Source organism: Sinocyclocheilus rhinocerous, unplaced genomic scaffold (genome assembly GCF_001515625.1).
Source record: "Sinocyclocheilus rhinocerous isolate Xijiao unplaced genomic scaffold, SAMN03320098_v1.1 scaffold395, whole genome shotgun sequence".
Lineage (NCBI taxonomy): Eukaryota > Metazoa > Chordata > Actinopteri > Cypriniformes > Cyprinidae > Sinocyclocheilus > Sinocyclocheilus rhinocerous.
The window spans coordinates 3,665,992-3,678,213 of record NW_015660890.1 but is presented as its reverse complement, the minus strand read 5'-3'; the positions used below and the strand labels follow the sequence as shown (position 1 = coordinate 3,678,213).

The window sequence follows — 12,222 nt, the reverse complement described above, 5'->3', positions numbered from 1 at the left end:
GAAGCGGATATCGTCCTCGTTTGGAAGACCAAACCAAGTAGTTTCGCTTTCACAACGAAACACACAGCGTCTTCACGACATGGCGGCTGCAACAATACTTACAGCGAGAATAAAAGTTACGCCTTTCTTTGCTTGAACATTTGGGCGGCGTTATGCAAATTTTCCCAGATCGTGACGTAGGTATGTGGGGGCGTGTTAGAACGAGCCGTTTTAGGTAGGCGTGGTTGACTCTTAAATTTTATAAAGAATATCTCTTTGGATTTGAGACTTTAGTCTTTGCAACTTTACAGATCTTCTTTATGCACCAAGAGCTTGTATCACTCCAAAGAGAAAGGAAAAATTGAAATCGCATTGAAATACCCCTTTAATGTTTATAATAGCACTAGCACATCGATGACCTTAAAGCTGGTACATATAGACTAAACCTAGAAAGAATTTGATTCAGAATAGATGTTTTAAATGGAAACACATGGACTAGGCTACATCAAGTAAAATGTTCGTTTTACCTTCAAAAGTCCAAGGTAGGAACATTTAGGTCTCTACATTTATGCAGTCATGTAGGTTTGCAGAATATTTTTGCAACCAACAATGTGGAAGTGCGAAGAAAAATATTCAAATTATGCTTATTTCTAATTACAGTTAGAACTGAAGTACACTGTACGCTGAGGTACTGCATATGATGCTTTGTAAATTTTCTTTAAAAAGACAAAAGCTATAAATATTTAGTTTTTTAGTATTTATTTACCCGTTATGCAAGTGCCTACAGTCAGGATCATTGTAGAGTTAAAGGTTTGCAAACAAAGTCGTTAATATGGCTTATGTCACAAAAGCTGTGTTTCTGAACTTCAATACTTTGTCACTTCCCCTCATTAAGTCTCTGCCAGATCATTTTTCCTTTGAAATTCATCAAGTTTGGAATATGCTTCATTTGGCCAGGCCAGGGTTTGTCTCCCTGAAGAATACATCCCAAAACACACATTCTGTTTTATGGAACCCTACCAAAGTCATTAATCCATGAACACATGAGGTAATAAGGCAATCAATTATGTGGAAAAAGCACACTTTTGCAATTATGGGGAAACATTGGGAAATTGTACTTGACAGTCAAGTTGAGGATAAATATGTTGTTACATTACTTTGTGATCAAACTTATTTTCACTTGGTGGATAATAAAACACAGGCAGCACCACTCAGATATTCTTTAGATTGTAAACATCTACGTAGTTGCAGTCTGAAGTGTGTTGTTTTAAGTGCACTGGTCTGTTATCACAGAAACCCAAGGAGGATGGACATTCAAGAGGTAGATGGAGAGATAGCAGTCAACCCCTATGAGAAAGCCTTTGATCTCTATTCCCTCGCCCCATCCCAAGGTCTAGAATGTAGAGGAAATCTCAAGAAGATTCATCCCAAGGAAATCTCAGATGCTGCCTGCCTTTCTCTGTGCAGGTGAGAACATCCTGTTATGTTGTAATCTTCTGAACAGATGTCATCAGACTATTATGTTCTCCACATGTTAGAGAATCAGACACTAATGTGAATCTTTGAGGTATTTTGTCTCTGCTTGTGTTTCTGGGGGATTTTTTTCTGGAGGAACGTTTTCAATTGGAGCCCAACCTCGCAAAGTTCCATCGTTACCCACAAACCACCTAATCTCCATGTACTTTATCAGTTTTTCCAATTTAATTTCTTCAACGTTTCAGCTAATCAGTCCAGACGCTTATCCAAAGATCTTCTCTGGAGCCTGATATTCTTACACACACACACCAAGATTTTTTACATTCAGTGAGTTTAAGATAAATGATAGCATCTAAAGAGCGAGTTCAGTTTGAAACTAGGCTTATCTTTGTGTTCAGATCTTCAAAACAAAAATGCAGTTCATACAGTCAAGTGACCTCTTTTATTATAACATTTGCCATTTCAGGTGAAGATGCATCTCTCTGCAGGTCATCCTGATGAACCTGGTAAATGTGAGAAGCTTTGGTTGAGTGTAATGTCCACAGCGGTCTAAAAAATACACAAAACTCTTTTTCTTTCAGTGTTACAGGAGTTGTTTCTGTTCAAGACTTGCTAAGGAAGCAGCCTTTGACCTCTGACCTGTGCTTAAAGGAGGACAGAGAATAAGAGGTTTGGATGCTCAGTAGGAACATTTTCTGTTTAGATTTACAGCATTTGAGCTCTTAAACTCAAACTATCACACAGACTGAAAAGCCTCCAGAGTTCTCAAGTCTAGAAGTTGATGTTACTCGTCAGTATGTAGTGAAACTTCACACCAGAGCCTAAATATCTGTGATATCTCACTGTTCTGTTTCAGTGTGACTTATCTTTGATAAGATTATCAAATAGTATACTTTAAAATGGATGCTTTAAATAATTAAGGAATGTGAATCAGTGCCGTTCGACAGAATTTACCTGAACTGTTTGTTTTAGTTAATGACAAACAGATGATTAGGTGACCAATACATTTCATAGTGTGAACAAACCTTGTTTTTATTTTTTATTCTGTCTGTGCAGTTTACATTAAAGATAATAGTCTTTGAGAATCTGCTCCTGTTCTTCTATCTACTGTCGTAACAGTTGACATGAATTAAAATGTACAAGCTGGATTTATTCTGAGTGCACAAATAAAAAATAAAAAAATTTCTCAATGAATTGTTCGTTTCCTTCAGAAATATGTCACACGCAATATATTACTTCAGATGTATTTTGCCAAATTAAGTTTGAGAGCGTGTTTGTATATTTTCATGAAAACATGTCGTGGGCTTCATTGTTTACTGAAAGATTTTCATTATATGCTTCATATTAAATAATTAAACACAATCTTATAACTATTTTATCTCCGAGGACTGATGCCCTATGTCCTAAGCTGTTCTTTTAGTAAAAGTAACATGATCATAAATGGTGTCTGAAAGAAATAGACATTTGTTTGCTGTTTTCATATCCATATGATCTCCTGATATATCAGTAACAGATGTCACTGTGTGTTATGGACATGAAAGTCAAATATATTGTCATGTGAATGTCAATAAAGTCTGAACTTATGGAATCTTGTGGATGTGTCCATTTTGAGTGATTCTTGAATGAATAAATCATAAATCGGCTCATATAAGACAAAATAGTTACCTAATAAGAAATAAGCTATAGCAGTAAACATCAACAAAACTGACAATCAGCTCATTACATGAGTCAGAAAACAGTGACTATGATTCATCCCGAATAAATTAAGCAAACATCACGAGTCTCAAAGCAGACGAGAAGAACTTCAGTCAGGAGGATGTTTGGTAGTTACAGGAACTAACTAGTTGATTGACCAAGATCACATGAGACTTGTGAGAAGTTCAGTCACAGTCACATGCAGCTGTGGGTGGTTGTTTTCTGTGTTTGCAAGGTATTGTGGGAATTTGAGTTTTGAAGAAAAACACAACTAGTCACAGAAAAACCAGTAGCTCAGTGATCTGAATGTAATTGTTTCATGTGGAATATCCAAGTTCAAACCTCATTGAAACATCACTGCAATGTTTTTACACAAATAAAACAAACAAAACTCAAAAAACAGAGAGTAGTTGTTGATGTGCCAGTGGTTCAGTGGTTTAAATGTCTATTTTTGGCACAGGTAGTCCTGGTTCAAATCTCACTCTTGTGGTTAAAATTAGCTTTTCACTGGCTTCTGACTGAATAAGACCGACAATACTCCAAAACAGAAAAAAACGCAAATGTGTCAGTCGTGTCAGTCATTGACATGAGAGTTCCAGGTTCAAATCCTCTATTGAGGTGAAAAAAGTTTAGTTTCACTAGTCTTTAAAGAAAAAAGACAAAACTCCAGAAAAAGAAGTGAAAGTGGCTCAATGCTCTGAATATCAGCGTTTGATGTGGGCAATCCTGGTTTGAATCTCTTTCTTGCAGTGAAAAAAATTCTTTGACTGGTTTCTGACTGAATAAAAACACAAAATTCCCAAAAAAGAGAATTACATCCAAAAAAGCCAGTGGCTTAGTTCTGTGAACGTCAGCTCTTGATGTGGGAAATCCAGGTTCAATTCCCTCTATTGGAAAAATAGTTTAATTTCACTGGTCTTTGAATTAAAAAAAAAAAAGGTAAACCCCCCCAGCCCAAAAAAATAAGCAACATATGGAAGAGTGGGTGGCTCAATGGTCTGAACATCAGTTCTTGATGTAGGAGATCCTAGTTCCAAGCTCTCTTTAAGTGGAAAAATAGTTTAGGTCAACCGGTTTCTGATTGAATAAGATAAGATTCCACACAAACGGAAGAGCCAGTGGCTCGGTCGGCTGAATGTCAAACTTCAATGTGGACAATCCTATTCTTGCTGTGAAAATGTTGTTTTATTTTGGCTGGTTTCTGACTGAGTGTGTTATTCAGAAGAGCCAGTGGCTCAGTGGTGTGAACATCAGCCCTTGATGTGGGAGATCCAGGTTCAAATCTCTTTATTGAGCTGGAACAACTGTTTAATTTGACTGGTCTTTGTATAAATAAAAAAAGATAAAACTCCAAAAAAAAAGTAAGCAAATAAAGGAAGAGGCAGTGGTTCAGTGTTCTGAACATCAGCTCTTGATGTGGGAGATCCTAGTTCAAATCTCTCTCTAAGTGGAAAAATAGGTTAGTTCAACTGGTTTTTGACAATGAAAAAGACAACATTCCCAAAAAAGGAAGTCTATGCGGACAGGCAAGTGGCTTAGTGGTTTGAGCATCAGTTCTTGACATGTGAGATCCAGGTTCAAATCCTCTATTAAGGGGGGGGCAAAAAAAAGTGTAGTTTTACTAGTCTTTCAATGATGAAAAAAGACAAATTTCCCAAAAAAAAGAAAAGTGAGTGTGGAAGTGCCAATTGCTCAGTGGTCTGAGTGCATTCTCCCTGAAAGGGAAAGATCCTGGGTTCGAGCCCCAGCCTGGTCACTAAAGCACGGTTGCGTGACGGTTGTCTGGTTGTGAGCTGACACGAGCTGCAAAGCAGATCAGGGCACAACCTGAGACGAGAGAAGGCTAGACACGAAGGGGGGAGTGAAGATCCAGATGCTCCCCCTGGGACTTCCGAGACAATATCCAGCAGCGGTTATGCAACAGGAATTAGAGTTTTGATGTTCGACAATATTTCTCTTATTAATAGCCAGCCCACCCACTTTACTCTCCACCCACAAAGCAGCAGATTTTTACCTGCAAAATGCTCCACCAGGATCAGATCCAGGACTCTTCTGCCTCCAGTAGCTGCAAAGCAGATCAGGGCACAACCTGAGACGAGAGAAGGCTAGACACGAAGGGGGGAGTGAAGATCCAGATGCTCCCCCTGGGACTTCCGAGACAATATCCAGCAGCGGTTATGCAACAGGAATTAGAGTTTTGATGTTCGACTTCTAAAATGGATCCAGACTAAGTCGACAATATTTCTCTTATTAGTAGCCAGCCCACCCACTTTACTCTCCACCCACAAAGCAGCAGATTTTTACCTGCAAAATGCTCCACCAGGATCAGATCCAGGACTCTTCTGCCTCCAGTCCCACAGCTGTACCAACTGAGACCTGCACATGGAGAAGGGTGTGTTTGGCCCATTTGTAGAGAAGATTATTGTATTAGATGTTTTCTCACACAGAGATGAACATCAGCTTGACACTCTTTGATCCGTGCCAGAATCACTGACGGTTGAATGATTCAGACTACAACTGCATTACATGAAAAGGCATTCAGACGTAAACGTTGCTGATAAACTGTAACTTATTTTAAGACATGAGGTTCTGTTAAGGAGAGCTAAAATGGATTGTTTTAACTTGAAATAACTCCGCTTATCCAAAGACAAATCTCCTCAATTTGTCAGATGCACCCAAATCTCATTCAAAAGATTAATTTGATTCAAAGTAATAACAAATATTTGGAGAACTGAGAAATCTGGAAATATCTGGTAATCATAAACAGCACACAAATGGCACATGTATCATTTTATTGTGCACACACCTTATATATACACAAACTGCATTCATTCTCTAATGGAAGGCATTTGTTTAAACAAATGGCCCATCAAAGCATTTACCCACAGAATGGGTCCGAGCTGGTATAACCACATGGGTCCAAGAGAAGGTGCATTACAACAGAAAACAGTGCACTTCACTGCATCCAGAAAAAGGTCAAAGATGAATGAGGGTTCAGCGGTTGCTCCCCTGCGACCTCCTCATGACCCCCAGCAGCTCTGAACCAGAAATACCCTACAGACAGAAAGCAGACACTCAAAAACAGCTCACATTTCACTAACAAGCTCTTCCTGTAGGAAGCCACAAGTCTCAGACAGACAGACAAGATGAATGTTAAACCTACTGTTGTGTGGTGAACCGAGCCGGCCTCAATTAATAAAACTTTAATCAAAAACCTGGTTAAATGCAGTAGTCTTTAAAATGTCAACAATTTTATATGTAGCTTAATGCAAAAAAAATAATTAAAATAATGTACAAATATACATGATCTAAAGACAATTACTTTAAAATTCACATCTGTCATTTCACAAAAGAGCCCTACTTTGTGGGGACATATACTGAAATTAATCAGCTTCAGGTGACAGGGGGTGCTATCATAAGGATTATGGATATCCACCTTATTTTGCTATGCATAAGCCATTTTCTGTGGATGTGCGAGACCTCCAATTCATTAGTTGCTATAGACAAACAACTAGAAAAGTAAGTAAAATACGTAAACAAACAAATACATGTTTTTATTATAGTAAAAGTGTAGAGTAACCATGGGTTTTGGTGAATTGATTACAATTCATATAATCACATACCATGGTTAAACTATGGTTAGTGTAGCAAAACCATTCTTAATTTATGGCTACCACGATCTAACAACAATAACCTTTTCTTTTGTTTTATTAGTAAAACCACGGTGCACAACAAACTAGCGTGTTCATAACTATTACAACACATGAAAACATTAAAATACCAGGTGCAACGTCAACAGACTAACAATAATGAGATACAAAATTAAAAACATGCTAAAAGGAACTCAAATATAAAGCGTTTTTATAAATGTAAAGAACAAATTTACCGCATTCAAAGATGACTTTTCTCTGTTCTCACATGCTCGTGCAACTTCTTGTTTGTTACGCCAATCTCTGACAGGTGTCCGGTTATTAATCACATCTCAACCAATGGGATTACGGCTTGTGAGTTAGTCCTGCCCACTGCTGAAGGAACCATCTGCGATTAAGCAAAAATTATTTTTTTTAAATCATCATCATCAGTCATAAGTATTAAAAGGGAGCAAACAATATATAATGTGCTGTTGAAATATTTTTTTTATTTAATTTTTTTGTGAGCAACTCAAAGATGGCGAATAAAGCAAGAGCTTTAACGTCTTATCACACCAGTTAACCTTTTCTTTTGTTTTATTAGTAAAACCACGGTGCACAACAAACTAGCGTGTTCATAACTATTACAACACATGAAAACATTAAAATACCAGGTGCAACGTCAACAGACTAACAATAATGAGATACAAAATTAAAAACATGCTAAAAGGAACTCAAATATAAAGCGTTTTTATAAATGTAAAGAACAAATTTACCGCATTCAAAGATGACTTTTCTCTGTTCTCACATGCTCGTGCAACTTCTTGTTTGTTACGCCAATCTCTGACAGGTGTCCGGTTATTAATCACATCTCAACCAATGGGATTACGGCTAGTTAGTTAGTCCTGCCCACTGCTGAAGGAACCATCTGCGATTAAGCAAAAATTATTTTTTTTAAATCATCATCATCAGTCATAAGTATTAAAAGGGAGCAAACAAGATATAATGTGCTGTTGAAATATTTTTTTTATTTAATTTTTTTGTGAGCAACTCAAAGATGGCGAATAAAGCAAGAGGTTTAACGTCTTATCACACCAGTTTAATCATGTCTATACTAAACTCGCAAAACAGAGAACATCTCACTGTAATGAACTGAATTACCTTATTAAGAGGAACGTCGTTTAGATGTGAAGTATCATGTTGCTACACCAAACACTACAGAAAAACCAAGCGCACATATGCTAGAGCTAAATGTACACTAAAGAGTTAAACTAATGAGCTGTTTGATTGGTGCGTGGAGACTTGATTCACGATCTAATTCCAATATCCCAAACGAGTTCTTGACAGAATGTTGACTGGTTATTTTCTTGCTGTTTGTCAAATAAAACCTGCTCAGTTTTTCGGTTGACTGTTGAACTTTTCTAAAAGCTCCTGAGTATGTTTGTTTTTTGTGTAAATGCAACATTTCATGATAAATGCCATTGCAGATGTATCCTCAGTATGTGTGGTTTTGCAGTGCTGCTTACCACAAAATATATATGTGATGTCTTATCTAGAGCATGCTTTATCAATAAACAATTAATAATTAAATTATGGTTATGAAATTGTGTTCCAGAATGCATCAGTTAACAACTTTTTCTCCCACCTGTGATCATATCAACCATGAGAGATTAGATTGTGATGCATAAAAATATCAAAAGACGTTTAAATTTTTGATTGACTAAAATAGCTTAGATTTCCCAATATGGCTCATATATGAGAGAGATCAATAATCTTGTGCAATACAATATTACAAAAATATAGCCGCAAGCGGCGATCTTCGGGGTCCAAGAATGAACGCCTTGTGTAGAGGATACAGTTATGTAACAACGGCCAAGCATCTTTTCAAACGTAATACGAGTATTCAAGTGTCTTTCTATGGAAGTATTATTTTATGTACTATATTACAATAGACAAATATTATTGTCTCTTCGTTTTAACGGGACCGCAATGCTGTCATGCCTGACAACTTGACAAATGTTTTCTGAATTTAGGATATATAAATATGAAGGTATTTTGGAGATCACAGATTAGACTTAGATTGCTTTAGTCTTTATTAAACTTCATGAAACTATAATGAATGTAATGCATAGTTAATCTATTTAACCATTTACACAGATTTTAAACTATGCCATCTAAAAAAATTGTTGTCTTGTGTACACATTAGTATCATGGCCTTCTTCTCTCATTTCCATTGATATAAATGGCTTGACATTTTATAAATTGCTGTAAGCACCCACGGCATCAGAAATGCATGAAGGTTGGCATGTTAACTGGTTGGCATTAGTACAATTCAAGGCAGCAATATGTAGCCTACTGCAATAAAAAGAGGCAACTTTTAATTTTAACTGGACAGCAAAAGTCATGTCATGCAGCTTGACAAATGTTTTTATCATTTTGATATATTAAAATGAAGGTAACATTTAATGATCTTTAAGTGTTTGGAGAACACATTCCTTTGCAAACTGATAAAGTTTATTCATCCATACAAAACTATAATGAAACTATGCTTTTTGCATCTTGTTTACTACAAGTCATAATTCAATATTCATATTTCAATTTATGAGCATTCATGTGTCATTCACATTGACATTAACAGTTGATCCCTGAGAAATTGCTGAAACAAACAAAAAAACTGCTTACCCTATGTTATCTGATACCTTCTGTGAGTATTGTCTATTTAAAGACTTCAGTTGGTAAATTTAAATATAAAGTAAAGGAAGACAAAAATATATCTACGGACATGAAGCAAGTAAAAAATATTTATTTGTTATTCAGAGTGATGGAAACTGATAGGAAAAAAAATTAAACTGATAAGAAAAAAGTGTTCTTATCCTGTGGTTCCATCTAGTGGACAACATTAGTATAATGTGTTGTAGTCCATCGGAAATTCTGAGTTGGCAAAAACCTCTTTTTTGATGTCCTCTTAAACTACTTGACTGATTCACACAAAATTTTGCATGTATCATCTACAGTGGTGTGAAAAAGTGTTGGCCCCCTTCCTGATTTCTTATTTTTTTGCATGTGTCACACTTTAATGTTTCAGATCATCAAACAAATTTAAATATTAGTCAAAGATAACACAAGTAAACACAACATGCAGTTTTTAAATGAAGGTTTTTATTATTAAGGGAAAACAAAATCCAAAACTACATGGCCCTGTGTGAAGAAGTGGACCAAAATTCCTCCGCAGCGCTGTAACAGACTCATTGCAAGTTATCGCAAACGCTTGATTGCAGTTGTTGCTGCTAAGGGTGGCCCAACCAGTTATTAGGTTTAGGGGGCAAACACTTTTTCACACAGGGCCATGTAGTTTTGGATTTTGTTTTCCCTTAATAATAAAAACCTTCATTTAAAAACTGCATGTTGTGTTCACTTGTGTTATCTTTTACTATTACTTAAATTAGTTTGATGATCTGAAACATTAAAGTGTGACAAACATGCAAAAAAATAAGAACTCAGGAAGGGGCCCAACACTTTTTCACACCACTGTATAGACAGTAATGACAAAAGGTTATCAAAACAATTTTAAATAGTCAAACGGTTTAGAAGATATTAGACCATTCATTTTGTAGCCATTGCTCCATACACTTATTAATCCACATCTTCTAAACCAAATTCATTTTGTCATCAGGGCCTATAGATGACACTTACAAAATGTAGTGTTAATTGGGCAAATGGTCTAGGAGGAGTTTGAAAAAAAAATAGATTTATAAAAAATGGGGGAATAATTTTAGGCATGGCAAAAAAATCCTAGATATATGTTTTGTTCAGTTATACTCAGAGAATCAGAGGAAAAAATAATTTTGATTGTAACCTGAATGGTTGCGGAGATATGACCATTTGGGACCATTCTGCCAAATTTGGTGTTTTGGACCTACGGTTTTGACTGACCATACACTTTTAGGGCAGAAAAAGAAGAAGATGAAGAAAATCAGTACAAAAACAATAGGGTTCTGGCACCTTCGGTGCTTGGACCCTTAATTAGTGATGCAGCACTTCATCACATTACACAACTACTTACTACTTACTTAAAGCTGAGCTACTGTCATGCTAAAATTGTAGGTTAGTAGTGTTGCTACTTTTAGTCTACCTTTTAGCTAGTCACTGACAAAAGTAAAAGAGAGGAGAAGAAAAAAACTGAGTCTGCATGATTGGCCTTAGGGTTCCTTGACCTAAACACTGGAAAAAATAAACTCATCTTACTGTAGCAGCATTTTAAGAGTATACAGCATGCATTTCAAATAGATAAAGGATATAGTCTGAAATAGTTTGCTGAAGGCTTGGACAACAACTTGTGTTTCACTCTGATGGGTATGGATGGAAAACGGTTACCTTGAACAAAGAACAGCACAGGGAAGAGCTCCGGTAGCAAGCATTTCAAAGTTGGACAAGATGTTCTGTCTGCTGCTGCTTTTTTTCCCTCGAAGTTCACTTACATCCCCCATATTGTCAATGTAAGACCACAGACCAACTACAGCAGCAATCTCTCACTGTGAAAACACTGCATAACTGAATAAGAAGATTAAGTGATTTTATTGAGCATTTCCTTCAACTACTACCATAAATGATAAAATAGTTATTGAAAGTGAGCCACTGAGAATTATTACTGACTTGATTTTGATTAAATATTATTTACATCTAAATGGTAATCGACATGAAACAAACCCAAAATCACGGCCCTAAACGGCTTAATATTCTGAATTCAGTTCAGTTTAATTGTGTCTGTTACTCTGTGTGGTACTTGTATCAAGCCTGAAAGATGTCTTATTTGAAACAATGGAGTACTTAATTCCATGATTGTATGTTGCTTCATAAAAGCCTATATTGCAAAAAAGATTATGTGGATCAAGTGCATTTTCAACATATTTTCTGCTGAGTTCAGTGTATGATGCAGGGCAAAAAACATATACTGTACTCTCAGTGCTGCTTCTGGAACGTAGCACCATGTGGCTCATGTGGGCTGTAATGTGTTAATACAGGCACAAAAATAACATGTACAACTTATGCGTCACAGAAACATAATGTGTAAACCTTCATCTACTAGACCAGTGGTTCCAAAACCTGGTCCTGGAGGCACCCCAACACTGCACGTTTTGCATGTCTCCTTAATCAAACACACCTGATTCAGGTCATCTGCTCATTAGTAGAGACCCTAAGACCTCTACTAATGAAATTGGTGTGTCAGAGAAATTAGACATGCAAAATGAGCAGTGTTGGGGTGCCTCCAGGACCAGGGTTGGGAACCACTGTACTAGACTACTACACTATACAGAACAGACTACTTTCACATCTTGCACCACTTTTGTTGTTTGTACCATACCTAGTGGACAGTGGCCTCATATTCAGCTGTGGCGGTTCCAGATGGTCCAGCTCTGCAGCCACTTTATAAAACTGTAGGAAA

General features: G+C 36.7%; 1 long non-coding RNA gene across 5 annotated transcripts; it reads right to left on the bottom strand.

Moving 5' to 3' along the window:
* Window positions 1-5,927: 5,927 nt before the first annotated feature.
* LOC107725969 (uncharacterized) lies at window positions 5,928-11,963 on the bottom strand. 5 transcript variants are annotated; one of them, XR_001638187.1, is made up of 5 exons: window positions 11,853-11,963; window positions 11,154-11,322; window positions 10,636-10,718; window positions 7,037-7,188; window positions 5,928-6,204 (listed from the first exon to the last, which is right to left on the bottom strand). It is a non-coding gene; the product is annotated as an uncharacterized LOC107725969 (long non-coding RNA). The 5 variants fall into 5 exon arrangements; XR_001638191.1 differs by lacking the exon at window positions 11,853-11,963 and adding an exon at window positions 11,487-11,519 and having other exon boundaries at window positions 11,154-11,311; XR_001638190.1 differs by lacking the exon at window positions 11,853-11,963 and adding an exon at window positions 11,458-11,513 and having other exon boundaries at window positions 11,154-11,311.
* Between the last annotated feature and the right edge of the window lie 259 nt (window positions 11,964-12,222).